Source organism: Dryobates pubescens, chromosome 24 (genome assembly GCF_014839835.1).
Source record: "Dryobates pubescens isolate bDryPub1 chromosome 24, bDryPub1.pri, whole genome shotgun sequence".
Taxonomy (NCBI): Eukaryota; Metazoa; Chordata; class Aves; order Piciformes; family Picidae; genus Dryobates; species Dryobates pubescens.
This window is the reverse complement of record NC_071635.1, coordinates 14,851,575-14,869,964: the sequence shown is the minus strand read 5'-3', so window position 1 is coordinate 14,869,964 and position 18,390 is coordinate 14,851,575. Positions and strand designations below refer to the sequence as shown.

Here is an 18,390-nt window from a genome sequence, read left to right as displayed (position 1 = left end):
TCTCAGTTCAGCTGTCGAGCTCCTGCGTGAGGCTGGGCGAGTCACTTCAGCCACGTTTTTTAAGCATGGCCATTAGTTGTGTACTTCTCATTTTCTGAGTTCAGACTCTTGGGACCGATTAATGTCAGCTTTGAAAACACATGATAGCGCTGAAATAGATTGAAGTTGTACTTTGTACTGACAAAGTGCTGTTTAATTGCTCTATCCTCCGAAGAGAGACCCAAAGCATCTCAAGTCGAGCATCTCTAATTACAGGCAATCCTGATGCACCTCGCTGTCTCCCAGTTTGCTACCCAAAAACAGGAGTCAGAAAAATGTCTGGTGGAGGTGCTGTGGAGTAATTAGGATAAGAAAATCATTCAGGTGCATATTAGTGATCAACAGAGATGTGAGAAGTTTTCCAGTTATGATTCTTGGTGTAGGTGCTGTAAATTAGAATCATCGAATTCTCAGGGTTGGGAGGGAACTCAAGGATCATCTAGTTCCAACCCTGCAGGGACCCCTCACACTAGATGAGCTTGCTTGGAGCCACATCCAGCCTGGCCTTAAAAACCTCCAGGGATGAGGCTTCCACCACCTCCTTGTTCCAGTCTCTCAGCACCCTCATGGCAAAGAACTTCCTAATATCCAATCTGATTCTACCCATTTCTGGTTTTGCTCCATTCCCCCTAGAACTGAAGTACTGAATGAATGCTGACTTGGTGCTAGCACTCTCTGTCTTATCCTTAGAACAAGGCAAAGACCCTCTGAATAAAAATAAGGTGTGATTAGTCAATTCGTTATAGTTGAAGTGTAGAGAGTTCATTTCTTACCAATGAGAGTTCACTGTTTAATGTAATGTTTTTCTGGGATGGGGGTGGGGGTGTGTGTTTGTACCAACTGGAAAATGGAAACTGTATTGTGTAAGGTGTGTGTATGTAATTGTATAAATCACTGACAAAGTAAGCTTGAGCCTCTAATTCTTCTGTAGCACAAGGTGTTGGAGGAGTGTAAAAATGTCTAATTTGTTAGTGACAAAGCACATCAAGAATTACTGGGTTTTGGGAACTGAGAGTTCTGACAGGAAGGTAGGCAGTATCACTAAGGTTGGAAGAGACCTTAAAGACTGAGTCCAACCTGTCACCACAGACCTCATGACTAGACCATGGCACCAAGTGCCACGTCCAATCCCCTCTTACACCTCCAGGGAAGGTGACTCCACCACCTCCCTGGGCAGCACATTCCAATGATGAATGACTCTCTCAGTGAAGAACTTTCTCCTCACCTCCAGCCTAAACTTCCCCTGGCACAGCTTGAGACTGTGTCCCCTTGTTCTGGTGCTGGTTGCCTGGGAGAAGAGACAACCACTTTTCAGGTAGTTGTAGAGAGCAATAAGGTCTCCCCTGAGCCTCCTTTTCAGGCTAAACAACCCCAGCTCCCTCAGCCTCTCCTCACAGGGCTGTGCTCAAGGCTTCTCCCCAGCCTCTTTGCCCTTGTCTGGACACATTCAAGAGTCTCAGTGTCCTTAAACTGAGGGGCCCAGAACTGGACACAGTACTCAAGGTGTGGCCTAACCAGTGCAGAGTACAGGGGCACAATGACTTCCCTGCTCCTGTTGGCCACACTATTCTTGATGCAGGCCAGGATGCCATTGGCCTTCTTGGCCCCCTGGGCACACTGCTGGCTCATGTTTAGGCAGCTGTCGATCAGGCAAAGGAGAAACAGCCTTTAAACATGTGCAGTGTAAACAGTTTATTGCCAGACTTGCTCAAGTTTCATTGCAAATATATATATTTTTCTTAATTTGATGCTTCTTAGGTTGGGATTATTGTTAATTTTTCTTCTGAAGAGCAGCAAATCACATTCTTCATGCTAGGGCAGAAGGCCTTCTCCCATCTTCTCACTATATTTCACCTAAGCTCTATTGATACATTTATCCTTTTGACATGAGCAGAGCAATCATTTTCCTCCTCCCCCTTTTCAAATCCTTTCTCATATACAAAGAATTTAAATCTGGGAGTCAACTGAACTATGTGATTGTACTGTAATAGTCTCTTAAATGGCTTTTTCTTTGTCAAGCATGTATCCCTTACCTAGAGAAATTGATTTGTCTGAGGGCGTAGCCACCCTGCATAATGTGGTACGAAGATAAATGAGCTTGCTCAGAAGCAATGGAGTGAGGAAGTTCCACATGAGCTAATTAGTCTGCGAAGTGTCCTGCTGCTGCAGAGTACAGGCACACCCTCAATAAGTGCTCTGAAGACCTCTTTGGATTTCTTGAAACATAGCACACAAGAGCTGGGATAGTTGACTTATGACAGTGTAGAGGATTTAAGGTTTTGTTTATCTAAGCAGAAGTGACTGTTGAATGTCATTTGGACTTGGCTTATTCTCAAAGAACTGGCAGGCACTATGGCATGGTAGAAACACCTGACCTGGTGCTGAGGAAATGTGGATTCTGTGTTTAGCTCTGTCATTAAATTTTTGGGTAGAAGAGAGTAGGATATTGTGTCTCTGAGCTTTTTTAGGGTGTCAGGTAATGATAGGACTGGGGGGAATGCAACAAAACTAGAAATGGGTAGATTCAGATTGGGTGTTAGGAAGAAGTTCTTCCCCTTGAGGGTGGTGAAACACTGGAACAGGTTGCCCAGGGAGGTGGTAGAAGCCTCATCCTTAGAGATTTTTAGGCCAGGCTGGATGTGGCTGTGAGCAACCTGATGTAGTGCGAGGTGTTGTTGCCCATGGCAGAGGGGTTGGAACTGGATGATCCTTGAGGTCTCTTCAACCCTAACAATTCTATGGTTCCATGAGGTTAGCAGTGATGGGGAATGGCAACTCTGTGAAGTGTTTGAAGATCAGTGCTGAAAAGCATTATGTAAGAGCTGTGTTTTATTGTTCTGGGACAGGGTGATTAAGTATTTGGTCAAGTGCTTAGAAAGGGAGTCTACAATTAGAAGCTACTTGGATGATGGGGGATTTTGCAGCCTATCAATTGTAGAATTCAGTTGTGAGATGATAAAAGGAAACTTACTTTTTTTTTTGGTTAATCTTACAAGGATCTACTTTTTAATTGGTACATGCCTGAGGGTACAAAATAAAATGTTCTGCTTTGTTGGCTGGGGAAGGTGTGGTCATCAAAGCTGATACTAAGAATTCTGATTGAACTATGTTCATCCTTGAAAATGTTAGTGTTCTGGGCTTGTGAGTGCAAACCCAGGTAAGCTAAAAAATCTTCATTATTTAACTGTCAGTGTTTAGTAGCAGCTGTACACTCTACCAGTGTTTGTTTTCCTGATGGTTCAAACACATGGGGTACCAAAAACCAAAGTTACTTAAGCTTTAAGTCCTCTTGGTCTCTGTTTCTCCCGCTTCACTCTGTTTTTCCATCATTCCTCTTGTGATTTCCTAGACGTTGCTTTTATTACCCCTGCAGCAGCTTTCTAAACTAGCCTGTTCCTAGCTCTTGTTCCTAAGCAAAATCAGTTCAAGTACTGAGCTTACTTTGATGGCATCTGAAGCCCTGTGAGCAAAAAAAGTGTTTAGATGTACACTGGAAAAAAAATAGAGGCATCATTATCAGAAATAATAATCTAATTTTTAGTTTGGTGACACTTCATCAGTTACTTAGTTGTTTCTGTTCTCAGTGACAATTATGAAGTCTCTTCATTTGTCCATGGCCAGTCCATGTAGTTAAAGTTGGAATGAAAACCAGAAGGCCTCACTTTTATTCTTTGCTCTTGTGGAGCCATGAAAGGTCATGATTATAATGACAGTGCAGCATCTGACAGCACAGAGGGTCATTTGGTGTCATTTTATTCTTCTTTTATGTCTTGTAGTTTTTCAGTGAAATTATAAATCCTAATTCTTTATAAGTCTGCTTCTACCTGTCCATTTCTGCAAGACAGAGACAAATGTGTCAGCATTTCAAGGTAAAGCTGTAAAGACAAACCTATTGAAAGCTCAGAGATCCTTAGGCAGATGCTGTAGAGATGCCAGGTACTACTACAAAGTAGTCAGACAGCAAATGTCATACCCTCCTTAAGAATCAAAGTAATGAAGAAAAGAGATTGAAAATTAGATCTATAAGTCTAGTATCAGTTTGGGAGAGGGGGGAAAAACCCAACAACAACAATTTGCAATGACTTTTATGGCAGCTTAATGACATACTTTTGAAAAGTGTAACATAAGAGGGAAGAGCTATGATGGAATTGTACAGATAAATCATGGCAGACAGTTAGTTTTATTAAAGAATACTTTGGCTATTTTGCTCTCTCATCCACAGCAAAGCCATTGAGGTTTTTGTTGGTTTGGGTTTTTTTTGTTGTTCAATTGAGCTTGTACAAAAGCTCTTGATCAAGGCTGAGGTTTTCTGCAGCTTTAGTGTGGATCTGCTGAACCTTCTGTAAAACGAGGGGTTGCATATTCAAGTCAAGGCTTTGAAATACAAAGTAGACTATGATGAAGAAATCTAGAAAGGTATTTATGAAATAAGACATAAACTAAAGAGAGTAGTGTTTAGGAGGAGACTTGATAGGGTGCTTGGTTGCATGGTTTAGTTGATTAGATGGTGTTGGATGATTACAGAATCACCAAGGTTGGAAGAGACCTCAAAGATCATCAAGTCCAGCCTGTCACCACAGACCCCATGACTAGACCACGGCACCAAGTGCCACGTCCAATCCCCTCTTGAACACCTCCAGGGATGGGGACTCCATCACCTCCCTGGGCAGCACATTCCAATGGCGAATGACTCAGTGAAGAACTTTCTCCTCACCTCCAGCCTAAACTTCGCCTGGTGCAGCTTGAGACTGTGTCCTCTTGTTCTGGTGCTGGTTGCTTGAGAGAAGAGACCAACTCCCTCCTGGCTACAACCACCTTTCAGGTAGTTGTAGAGAGCAATAAGGTCTCCCCTGAGCGTCCTCTTGTCCAGGCTAAACAATCCCAGCTCCCTCAGCCTCTCCTTGTAGGGCTTGTGCTCAAGGCCTCTCACCAGCCTTGGTGCCCTTCTCTGGACACATTGGGTTGGATGTGATGATCTTGAAGGTCTCTTCCAATCTGGTCTATTCTATTCTATTCTTTTAGATTTGTGGGGTGTTTTTTTTTATGCAAATGTAGAACATAAACCTGAGTATAAACTTGCAAGAACACAAGCCTGAATATAAACTTGCAAGGTTCACAACTTGCCTTTCTGGAAAAGAATCAAGGTCGAGTAGTAACATTTTACACAACAAATGAGATGCAATAGTTTTAACTGATACTTAAAAATAAAAAGTGTAGGAGTACTCACTGAGAAATGAACACTGGAAAATTCCTCTGAGTGATAGATTTGATTTTTTTTTTCCCCTTTAAGCCAAACAACATAAAAAAGTGAACCCTAACAGTACTGTAAAGTCACAAGAAAGATATTGATTTCTCTAAAAATACCTGAAGTTCCTTGAACTGTGTGTACATGTACATTAACCTTTCAAAAGAAACAAAATCAAATGAATAAAAATAAGCACACACTGTAATGGTTTGTGATTTGCACACTGATGCAGCAGTCTACCAAGAGTGGTTAGCCTTGGAAGGTACCACATGGAATATTATGAAACAAAAGTCATTTAAGATCTTCGAATAAACTGTGTATTTGTGTGGAGGCTCTAGCTGTGCCTGCTGTGGCCTCTCTCTGTCTCACCTGGAGGTGTCATCTTCATCAGTGGCCCCAGATTTCTTCAGAACACAACTTCAGTGAGGATGGCTGAGGAGGCTTTGGGCCAGGGAGGAGCTCAGGAGGGTTTTGGCCAAGGAGGAGATGAGAGGAGGGTTTGGGTTAAGCTGAGGCTTGGGAGAGTTGTGGCCTCGTTTTGGGCTGCTCCCTCCAAAGCTGCTGTCTGGGGTGGACAGGGCAGGTGACTTTCTGCACCTTGCCTCTGCTGCCGGTTGGCCTTCCAGGTGTTCAGAAAAGGCTTGGATGTGGTACTTGGAGCCATGTTGTCAGGAGGTGTTGGGTGACAGGTTGGACTCGATCTCTGAGGTCTTTTCCAACCTTATTGATTCTGTGATTCTATTCCTAGTTGTGCCCTATAAACCAGCTTTTTCTTCTCTAAATAGAAGTCAGTGTTTACAGTAGTATTGTCTAAAAGTTGATTTCCAAACTGCACTTGAAACACTTCATATTTGTAGGTTTTGTTTGTGAAAGGGGAAGTCATTCTATTGCTATAAAATTTGATACTGTAAGGGAAACCCCCCTAAAATTAAATATCTGTCTATCTAGATGTATTTTAATTTCTCAAGTAATAAGTTTTGTCTGCACATACAGGTTAAATAGTTCTAAACTAAATGAAACTTTCCCTAAATGAAAATATAACTCTGCTGTTAGATGCTGCACTGAAGTCTCTGGGAAATGTATGTGGGTGTCAGAGGACAAATTTAGGGAAGATGTCTGTACTTCATGTGGACAAATATAAAGAATTAACTGTGTCAGCATAAGCCTTCTATGTACATAGGAGGAGTTGTGCTATTAAATTCACCCACTCTATTCCTGGATTATGGTCTAATTTTTTTATGTATCCTAGGAGTTTACTTTTCTTTTATCATTACTGTGCTTTGAGCAGATGGCTTTTATTGAACTATTTATTGACACTTAGGGTTTTCTCTTTCCCTGAGTGGTGAGTGCATTTTATATCCATCAATGCATAGGAGTAGCCCAAATTATTACTTACAATATGAATTTCATCACTATAATGTGTCCCAGTCATGCAGCTCCATTAGGTAGCTCTAGAGTTCCTCATTGTCTTCTCTAGTCTTCTATAACCCAAAGCAATTGTGGAATCTGCTGGGTTGTTTTTTTTTTTCTCCTTCTCTCACTGTAGTCATTTAATTTATCACTAGTATTTGTAATACAGATCCACTACTGAAACTGTTGAGAGTGGAAGGGATTTTCAGAGGCATTCAGCTCTGCTCTTGATTCAGTGCAAGCAAATTCAGGCTAACAGGCAGACTTCTGAAATCACCACGTTTGAGCACTTCATGCAAACTAAGTAAGGAGCCTGGAGGTGAAGTTTCACATTCTCCCAACGTCTTAGATAAGCAGCTGATTTACTAACCTACAATGACAGTGGTAGAGCTGGACTAGTGATAAAAGATGGAATTTTGTCCCTGGTTGCCAGTACCTCTAACTCAGGGTCTTTTATATGACTCATAAGGTGTCCAGTGGAAAAAGCCCCTCTCTATGCTCCTGGGAGTCTAAGAAGTTAGGGAAGTGCAAGAAAATCTTAAATCCCTTAACTGCACAACTTCATGTACTCTAAGATGTACACACAGAATTCACAACCTGGTGCACTTTCAGCTTTTCCAAATCTGAGGTGCTTGTAGCAGCTCTGCCATAAGCTAAAGGCTGTCAGATTGCCTGTTTAAACGATACTAAGGTGGCTGGAAGCTACCTGGAATCATAGTCCCCTTGTGTTTTTGCAGCTGTAGCTGCCTGACTAGATCTGACTTTCTAACAAGAGTGTTTTCAGTGGCTTTCCTGTTGCTATTCTGCAGTGCTTGGCTGGGGAGAGCAGGGTTGGGTTTTTTTTGTCTGCTATGGGACATTCAGTGACCCTGAAAGCTGTCTGTGGCATAAAGAAGCCAGAGCAGAAGAGTTTTGCTCTCACGCTTGACAAAAACAGCCTTTTAAAGCAAGGTGGGTTTGTATTTGTCTTGGTCAGCAGGTTAATTCAGTGTGAGGTTAGAGTGAGCTTGAGCTTGCTTGCTTTAGCAAGGGAGTGCTGTTCACAATGCATTGCCCTATGCAAAGTAAGCATTTTTATCTGTTTGAACAAATCAGTAATACTTCTGTTGAAATATTTGCAGAGAGTGGGGTCCACTGCCCCCCTAAAATTCAGCTTCTCTCTGGCTGTTTGAAGGAGAGATTGCAGACACTTCACTAGTGAGGGAAGTGTTACCAGCTCTCCCTACTTCAGTCTTTGAAAAGTGTCTTTTGGAGAGCACTGAAGACTGGAAATGCTATTCTGAAGGTGACAAAGTGATTTGTTTGCAGTGGAGTGTTTTATGCTGTCTTCCATTGAATGCCAGCACGATGCCAGCATTCACTCTGTGAGGGTCATTTCCTAATGGCTTGCTTTTGGCACAGCAATGCAGTGGTTTGCTGGCACTGAAACCCAGTGCCTCTCTAGGTTCTGCTTCTGCTGTTGCTCACCTGTTGGCTTACAAAGCAAATGTTAATTTGATATTAATTTTAATAGTAAGTGAAGTGTTTAATCATTGCACATGTTAGGATTGGTGTTGAATCATTGATGCAGCTGAACAGAAACTATTGAGCTTTGTCCATTGCATGTAGGTGGTTTATTTTCTACCACAAACAATTAATATTGTTCCTTTGACATCTGTCCATGTGTCCACCTGTGTCTGTGCATCTGAACCCTCATTCATGAAGGGACACTGCTGCAAACGAGTTAGCCTGGCTATTGGTTGCTCCAGCATCGGGACTGGGAATGAAAGCATGTGTTTATAAACCTAGCAGCAGCTAATATGCAACAGTATTGATTGTTCAAAATGGAATTAGTTCAGCATTTGTTTCTGAAAAGGCCATTTGGAATGGTAATGTGGAGAGCATTGCTGCCACGCTGAAATCTGAAGACTACCTTTTACACATGACTGCAGCTCACTACAGGTAAATCAAAACTAAACATGGCTGTTGAGAGGACAAAATGCTCTTTTCTGCCACCTCCCCTCTATTGTTATATTTTGCAATGACTTAAATTAGTTTTGTTTGCTGTTGTTGCAAAAAGTCTGTCATGTATACGTGGCTGTATGCTTTGATACATACTGGCTGAGCATTTCAGCTCCAACTGCATATCCAAAACCTTTTAAAAGGAAATCTCAATGAGCCCCACGGGGCCAAGTAAATTATTACATGTGGTGAACTCTTAAGTCATAGACCAAGGTCATGGCAGTGAGAGTGTATTTCAAAAAGGTTTTATCTGTGCTTGGAAAGCAGATGAAATCTCTCATCATTAACTTCAGAATTATAGTTATAAGAGGATTTTCACTGGAGGTGAAAGATCAAGTTCATGGCGGACATAATGGAGTCTGAAAAGTTATTTCTGAGACATAATGCCAGGACATGAAACATTCACTGAGGTTTTCATGTTATTGATGGGGAGTTTACAGCCTCTAATCTGGATACTGAAGATCAGAAGCACTGTAATTATTGCTAGCTGGTGAGGCTTTGTTGCTACCCTTTTAGAAGGAGGGAAAAAAAACAAACCTCCTTTCTTTTTTTGGTAGTATTGTTAAGACTTTCAGAAAAATGTCCTAGTTTTTCAGCTCTGTCAGTCTCTGTCACAGCACACAGGCAGTACCTTCCTTAGTTAATAATCCTTCTATAGAAGTACAATTTAGTAAACCTGAGTGATACTCAATCCTTTGTGAATTGTGTGCATTTAGTGATGTGGTGTCTCTGTCCTTAATTGTTCACAGTCCAAAAAAACCAGAAAGAGCAACTGGTGAAGGGAGACAGTGCAGGAAAGCATAAGCAGAGCTAAGATTTTCACAGTATCAGAGTATCACCAAGGTTGGAAGAGACCTCGAGGATCATTGAGTCCAACTTGTCTCCACAGACCTCATGACTAGACCATGGCACCAAGTGCCACATCCAATCTCCTCTTGAATACCTCCAGGGATGGGGACTCCACCACCTCCCTGGGCAGCACATTCCAATGACGAACGACTCGCTCGGTGAAGAACTTTCTCCTCACCTCGAGTCTAAACCTCCCCTGGTGCAGCTTGAGACTGTGTCCTCTTGTTCTGGTGCTGGTTGCCTGGGAGAAGAGACCAACCCCTTCCTGGCTACAACCACATTCAGGTAGTTGTAGAGGGCAATGAGGTCTCCCCTGAGCCTCCTCTTCTCCAGGCTAAGCAACCCCAGCTCCCTCAGCCTCTCCTCATAGAACTTGTGCTCAAGGCCTCTCCCCAGCCTTGTTGCCCTTCTCTGGACACGTTCAAGTGTCTCAATGTCCTTAAACTGAGGGGCCCAGAACTGGACACAATACTCAAGGTGCAGCCTAACCAGTGCAGAGTACAGGGGCACAATGACTTCCCTGCTCCTGCTGGCCACACTATTCCTATTTTAGTGACCTGAACTCTTATGCTGTCTGTGGAAATGGATATTCATTTGTCCGTTCATTCAGCAGGCTTTCACATTTGGCTGGAGGTCGCACGTGTGTGTCAATGCATTTCAGCGGTACCAACGAGCAGCAGAAATCTGCTGGGTAGCAGAGAGGCTGAATTTGATGTCTGCGTCTTGGGAATGGTTTTGTGAACAGCCCTGCCAATAACAGCACTCACTTGTCCAGAGGCTTTACAGTGCTTGAGCCTTTTGCTTGCAGCCGTGTTGAAATTCACCAGTGATGTGCTGCGTTTAAAAGCAGAGTACTAAGCAACCGTTGGCAAAAATGGATCCCTTCATATTTGTGCTTTCACTGTCAGGAAGGTTATTATATTTACAGGAAGGGTTCAGCTGTTGTGATTTTACTTGGAAGAGTCTGTTTAGCCTCTTTTCTTGCCATTTTGCTTCTAGGTCAAATGTAAGGTTTGGGTGTTTTGTTGCCTTAAATCCTTCCATCTATTTTAAGAGGAAGTCTTTGCTAAAAGGGTTCCTTGAGTCACAGCTACACGTTACAAGGTCATGGGTTTTTGGGTGAATTATCTTTAAATTCCTTTGAATTTTCCAATGAAAAACATAAAATCTTCTTACTATGGAATTAATTTACAGCCAGAACTGGAGAAAGACAGCTCTGATAGTGGCTATCAGGTTTTATTCAACTGAAGCCAAGTACAATGTGTTTTTAGGGACACTTTTCATCTGTTCAATAGGTAATTTCTTAGAAGTCCTGTGAGAAGAGGAAGGTCAGGCAGGATTGGTAGGTTATCTGTAATTCAAGAAATGACAACATTAAAGTTGGGCATAAAATCTGGGTTCTGATCTATGGATGTGTATTGTGCTGCTGTTTTAAGATGGCATGTGGTCATGCAAGGACAGACATTTTAGCAGGGCTTGTTGGGACAGAGCAAGGGGTGATGGTTTAAACTAAAAGAGGGAGATTCAGTCAAGGGAGAAGGAAGATATTTCTGACACCAAGGGTGGTGACAGTGGCCCAGCTTTCCCAGAGAGGTGGTAGAGGCCCCATCCCTGGAACCATTCCAGGTTAGGTTGTTTGAGGCTCTAAGCAATCTGTTCCAGTTGCAGATGTCCCTGCTGACTGTAAACATCCTACCATGTCTCAAAGTGATTACAGTAATTCTAATTCCCCCCCTCTTTCAAATCAGCCACCTCCAGCATGTTGTTTGTCTTCCTTAGCCACACTGAAATATGCAGTAGTTTTGTTTCTCAGACTGCCTGGTCTTAGTAGCAGTCAGTGCTTCTAACTTCTGAGAAACAATTTTACTCAGGTGAATCAATTATTGTGCTATATTATCACACAGCAACTTGTGAGCTAGGCAGCTCATTGAGCAGCACTTGCAGTAGACTCTCTTCATGGTAAGATCCTGTATTACCTCTTCTAGGGGTTTTAGGGCTCTTTGTTTTTTTGTTGTTTTCAGAGTGATGGGAGGCAAGAGTGTCTTTTCATATCCTATAATGACTTCTTTTTGTGACTTAATGCAGACCTGCCAGAGAAGCAGATTTTAAAGGAGATTTCCTGTCTTTCAGGCTTCAAGTTCCTTCTAAGTTGTGTGATGCAAGGCAATGGTAAAATTCATTTTGTCAGGTTTTTTTTTTTCCTCCTGTAGAGCATATTGTAATATGTTGAGACTTTATTCTGAGCCATCTCTCTTAGATGTTTCCACAAATCTAGAAATAGTTGAATTTGGTTTTCCTGCTAATTAGCACATGCCAGCTGCTACAGCAGCTGAACACCTGTGCTGCTAGTGAGGCTACCTGGAAAGCCTGGGTATGATTCTTCTCCTTTACTTCAGTGGAATTTCTGTGGAATCAGAGAAATGGACTGGGTAAGTGTAAGTAAGAGTGGCTTTCTATGATTTGTAGCAAGTGGATTCCAGAAGCAGTCTTAGTTGATCTGCTTATGCAAAAGTGGGCCACTGACAAAATGCTAGGTAGATACATAAATAAATGCAGTTAGTGGTTTTTATTTGTTTGGGTTTTTTTTTTGTTCACTGTATTTTCATATGTTAATTGCTGGTCTTTGTTTCAAATAAATGACACTCTGCCTGTAAATCTGCCTGTATTCATGCTGTAAACTCTGGTCAAGATAGAGCTTTATTTGTGGGTTAGGTGTATGTCATTATCTTGAAGTTAGAGCAGTCATGCTTATCTCTCTTTAGGAAGTGTGTTCCATCAGGAAACATCACTAAGCTTTTCCTCTGCTATATCCTTATGCAGATATTAGAGGAGTATAAAGATATTTTATTAGCAGATGAGCTGTTCAGTTGCAAGATAAGAGACAGAGGTCTGCTCAGTGGAGGAAATGTGGAGTCTTCCCATCTGCATTCAGAAGCCCATTTCCTCCAACCTTCCGTTTCTAATACCCAGGAGGATTTAATCCAAGTAGCTTATGGATGCTTTTTTCCTAGCTTTGTCCACACATCCAGAAATAAAATACCTAAATTGTGAAGAACTGAATATTATGCATACAGCCAGCAATGAACTCTTAGATCTGTACTGTTAAATGTCCTAGGCTAGGGAAGAAGAGAGATGGGACAGCTATATATACAGTCTTTCTTATCTATGTTGAAATGAAAAGTCCTAGTAAGAATGTAGTACGTGGGCAGTATTAATGGTTCTGCTGCAAGATCAATATTTGAACTGTGTGTCACTTAAAGTATTGCTCATGAACTCTTTTTGGTATGGACTGAGTAGGTTCTTGGAGGCATTCCAGATGTTGTTCATGGTGTTACTGATGTCCAAACTGCTTTTTCCTCTCTCTGGTCTACTGTAATGACAGTGAAATGGGAGTGACTCCATTCTGTTTCCAAATGATGAGCAGTGTTAACATGAATTTTGTTGGAAGACCTTTTTTTCCTCTGGAGTTTTTCATATTTGATTTCTCCTTTTATGGATATGTTGGCATTCCTGTCATGCTACAGCGCTCACTTCTTCTAGCTGTTGAGGTTTTGGAGAATGGCTGTGGGGAGGTTTATTTACTGTTAGAAAGCCTCACTGAATAGCTCTCATTTTGTAATATTGCAGGGCAGCATTGGCTACCAATGTTTGGGTACCTACAGAGCATAAATCAATACTTAGAGCAAACAGAGGAGTATATGTGTTCTGAAGCATTTGCTTATTTGCTGTTGGAGTCCTGCTGATGGCATCTGGAGTTAAAAATAAGTCTGTAACATGTACGTCCAAGCTGTAACTGTAGTATTGAACACAAGCCTACAAAAGTAGGCTTTTAGGCACTGAGAGAAATGTTTCTTAGAATCTATATCTGTATCCTCTGTATTTTTCTATCCTGAATGCATAGAGTTAGTGTGGAGCTTGTTTCCTTTATAAACTGTTAATTTCTGGTCTATTTGGTGAAGTAGATCTTATATTTTCATACGTGGGGTGGTATCTGTTTGATTTAAAAGGAGTAGAGGGAAAGGTGTGGGGATGCACTGTTCAAATTGCATGGCAAGAGAAGACTGAGAGCATATAACTAAGCATCTACAGTGTATTTATTTTTTTGTGTGTTACTTGCATTAAGGCCACCCTCACTGATGCAATCACATCATTATTATTTTTTTTAACACACTTGTTTGACCTATTCTGCCTTACAGTGCTTTTCTTATTACGTTGCAGTTTGGATTGGTCTGGCAGCAGACAATGTGGTAGTAAAGTTTTTAGTGTGGTGATATGGAATATTTTATGACTTCTTACTTGTTACTGTTGTGTAAAGCGGTGCAGCTCCTTGTAAGCTGCAGCAGTCACAGAAGGCTTCAATTAAACTGTAACAGGCCAATATAGGAAAGCTTTTAAGAGAAACATTTGTTGAGCACATTATTTACAGAGCCATACAAACCAGTTTATGTTGTCCTGGTGCTGCTGGTATCTTAAAATTTAATTATTTGGACTAATCCACATTCATTTTACCAACACACCTGCTGGGTGAGAAAGCCAAGGAGAATTTACTAGATTCATATTCATGGTATCTTTCTGAATATCTCAGAAACACACTGAATTGTTCAGCAGGTTTTTCTCCTGGTGATAGGATGCAGCTAAAGCTAGTGAAGCACAGATTCTTCCTGATCCAACTGTTAGAGTGTTTTAGGAAAGTGCAAAAATACACCAGGGCAGCGTTTTAGTATTGTTACTCCCACTAAGAGGAGAATGTTGTGACTGGAACAAAGCGGTGTAGCTGTGGTGTGAGAAGTGGGAGGAAAATAGGATGCTTTGTAACAGCATAATACCTGGGAAAGTTTAACACGTGATTTTCAGACTCTGCTGCCTGTATCACTCTGTAAAGGTTTTGGCAGGGATTTGTTGTCTTTGGGAGCTTCTATAATATGGCAGGTTATTCAATGGTTTTGAACACTTTGAAAACATCCTGAAATGAAGTGGAGTTAAATCATAGGGGCCTTAGAATAAGATTAGAATACAAATTTTGTAATACTTAGTGTGTGTTCTTTTTTAACTTGTTTTTTTTTTTGCCAATGGAAGGAAAGAAAAGATGTGGTGGTTGTCTTGCCACAAAAAGGACACCTCCACAGGAGTGATCTCCTCCTTATCACTTTCGTTATGTGCCATGCCTGGGTTTTCAAAACTCTGCTGCTTGGAAGCATGTGGCTGGGATGATGTCCATCGTGTGGGTGTGCCTCCTGCCAGCAGGAAGATACATGTGAGATTTATTTCCTCTAAGTCTCAGTGCCCAGGTTCTTTCTGTCACTGAGTGCCGGCAGTAGACGCGCACTGGGAACAGGCAGGACGCAACACTGCTGTAGGAAGCGTGCAGGAGCATCAGTACGAGAAAAGGTCCTTCTGCAGGGCTGCCTGCAACAGCCCTTGTCTAGCTGCCAGTGTCACATCTGAGGTATAGTGGTTGGGGAGCATGGAATCTGCTGGACCAGAATTTGTGGCAAAACTCAGCTAGGAGAGCCTGGGTTTAGGATCAAACCTTCCTTTCTCCATGTTTGCAGCCAATCCTACTTACGGACTCAGTGCATTGTGAACTGCCCTGGTTCTAAGCCCAGACCTGCCAGTTAGGCACTTGGCTGAATCTGCTGCAGTTGTCAGAGGGTCATGCTTAAGGGATAACACTGCTGGCAGCTAGAGCCTGGGAATTAGCCAAAAAATAGAGTGTTTGGAGTAATTTTTTGTAGGCTTTAAAAAATCTTGTTTGGTCATGCAGTGCATGTCAACCTTCCAATGAAATCTTCATTAAATCCCACCCATTCCCTGCAGTGGTGTTTGGGGTTGTTTTTTTGTTTGGTTTGGTTTTTTCACTCCTGTTTGCCTTTGTCAGACTTTATTTCCTGGATTATCATTCATTAGCTTCCCCAAAGAGATTGACAGTTCCCTGAAACAGGATCATGTGTATTCTGGTGTTTTGTGTGAAAGCAGAGCTGGAGAGCTGAGAAGCCACAGGATCCCTATAGAAATTTGAAGACAATTTTGATACACTAGTCCACTCAAAAATCTGCTGATACTGTAATGTTTTTTCCCTTGCCAGGACCCTCCTTGCCTGGTGTCATTTCTTGAGCTCTCCTGGGAGGAGATTAGTCTAAAACAACAAAGTAGCCAGATGTCTGGTTCTGAGAGAGTCCCAGAGGCCAGGGTATGGTAGGCAACAGTAAATCGCTTGGGGCTGAAGATCAAAGATACCTGAGAATTACTTATGGGCACATACTATGTGTCATTCCCATTATTAACAGTCTGAGAAAATTTGTATCCCTAATTAACCCTTTTGTTGGTTAAATTTTCTTGCCAGTACAGTCCTGTCTTTAGTAACTGTTTGTTGGTTTTGGTAGTCAAGTAAGTGCATGTTACTTAAAGAAAATAATGAAAATGCAATGCTCTCATAGTCACAAATGTCTGTAACCCTTCCAGATCATTTTTGCTGTGGCCCACTTGTAAATGTCAGCAGTTAGCATGATTTCTTTGTGTTTCCTGGGCCATCCTTAGGACTGGTGTTACACCTACCCAAATCCTGTGCCAATAAGAATAGTTAATTTGTCAGGGTAGTGAGTTTAGTTCATTGCTGCCTAATCTAAAATGAATTAAAATTTAATCCCAGAGGCAGAATATCTGCACATCTCTGTTTCCACACATACACACACCCTCCCCCCCCGCCTTGATGTTTCTAATGAAATGCTAATTAATATTTTCAGTGATCACCACTTGTTTGTATTGTACATTCTGAAATAACAAAGGCTGTAAGGGTTGTCCCCGAATTCTGGTAGGGCTCTTAGAATAAGTGGCTCTTAGAGAGGAAAAACCTGACTCCAGCCTTCTGTGCTTTTGTTGTTACTATTTTATCCTCCAGAAGAAAATACTAAGGTTGTGAGTGGGATGTCTGCTTTACTGAAGGATAACATTATCTGCTGTTATAGAAATGAAGGTGCAGAACGATTTTTTTCCCCCAGGTTTTGCATAATAAACTGCACTTGTCAGAGGTACCTGTTGGTTGTTATAATTGCTACAGCTTCGCTTTCTTGTAGTGTTAATGCCAACACTGCACATGGGAAGATGTGAGTTGGAAGATTTGAGATAGGAAACTACTGGGGAGAGTCCAGTGAAGAGCCATGAAGATGAGGAGGGGACTGGAGGCTCTCTCTTGTGAAGAAAGACTTAGAGACCTAGGGCTGCTTTGCCTGGAGAAGAGGGAAACTTATTAATACATACAAATATCTAAAGGATGGAGGTCATGAGAACAGAGATGGGCTCTTTTCAGTGATGGCCAGTGATAGGACAAGGGACAGTGGGCACAAACTACAACACAGAGGGTTTCACTTGAACTGAAGGAAAAACTTCTTTTCTTTGAGGATACTGGAGCAGGCTGCCCAGAGAAGCTGTGGAGTCTCTTTCTCTGGAGAAATTCCAAACCCACCTGAATGTTGCAGTCCCGTGCAATCTGATCTGTGTGAACGTGCACTGGCAGGGGTTTGGACTAGATGCTCTCTAGAGGTCCCTTCTAACCCCCATGATATACTCAACAAATGCTAGACTAATTGTATGGCAGTAGAAGCACTAGTATCTCCCTCTCTTGTCAGGTTTGTAAAGCTTATGTAAATTCTGATCACTAGTACCATTTCTCCAGTTCAAGTAAAAAAGTGACTGGATCTGAGGAGATGCAGAAGGTTCAAATGCAGGGCAGGAACAGAGAAATGCACTGCAGAAACACCTCTCCCTGGCAGATGCCAGCTACTTTTTATGTTGAAGGATGAAGTTATGAGATGCTAGTGGTTACTAAATTAGTGGATTGGTGAAATTATTGACATCTTCTGCTATTAGATTGTCCTCCCAGTTTCTTGTTCATGTAGCCTGTTTCTTTCCTGTGCCATGAAATGCTTTAGGGACCCATAAAACAATTACTTGTTTTAACCTACGGGGAGGGGGAAGCTTTAGAATGTTTTAGGTGCTTGAAAGGACTCAGGCAAAAGTATAAGTAACTTGTGCAAGTGTTTTGGGTTTGCATGGCAAAGTTTAGGGAGCAGGTGGGGCCACAGGGGTGGCATCTGTGAAAAGCTGCTGGAAGCTTGCCCTGTGTCCAGTAGAGCCTGTGTCTTGCTCTAAGACCAGCCCCATTGAGATTATACTCAGATTCTTGGTAGAGCATTCTTCTTGTTGAATTTCTGTGTTTCCAGCTTGTCTGGTACAACTAGCCATCACTTCAATTTGTGGAGTTTTTGACTTAAAGTTTGGGGGAGGAAGGGAATTGGTCAGAGCAAACCTCTAGCAAACTATATGTGTTCATAGGATTTTGCTTCTAATCCCTTTTGATTAAAAACATCTGCTTCTTTTGCTGCTTTATGGATAAAGAAAGTAATTTCCAGTTAGAAGTGCTGAAGAGGAAAGCTGTAGTTTATGTTCCAAGTGCTATTCAGTTTTACATCACCAATGTGATGGTAGCTGGGCTGTGGGGCAAAGGAGTTGGTTGGAAAGATCATGAGATAGTCGTCAAAGCTCTTCCTCTCTAAACCGCAGGTCCTGAAAGTCTAAGTTGAAGTCATAGTAGCTGTATGAGTTTGTGGCAGTATAAGAAAACTCTTGACTATATTAAAATATTTTGCTAACCCCTGGGTTATCCTCATGTTTTACTGGCAACCCTGTGACCTAGAATAAATGCAACACAAAGGGCTGTTTTAACAGCGTGCCCCTTCCCAGTTCCGAGGGGCGTGCTGCTAACAAGTTCTCTTGGCAGCGGTGGCAGAGGGAATGTCTGTGGTGTTAAAATTAATGACTTGTAAGGAAATGTATTTTTTCTTTTAAAG

At 41.9% G+C, this 18,390-nt stretch overlaps 1 protein-coding gene across 2 annotated transcripts in view; it reads left to right on the top strand.

Moving 5' to 3' along the window:
• Window positions 1–18,390, top strand: part of SLC10A7 (solute carrier family 10 member 7) — a 147,731-nt gene that overhangs the window by 14,867 nt on the left and 114,474 nt on the right. The gene's annotated exons all lie outside the window — the stretch shown is intronic.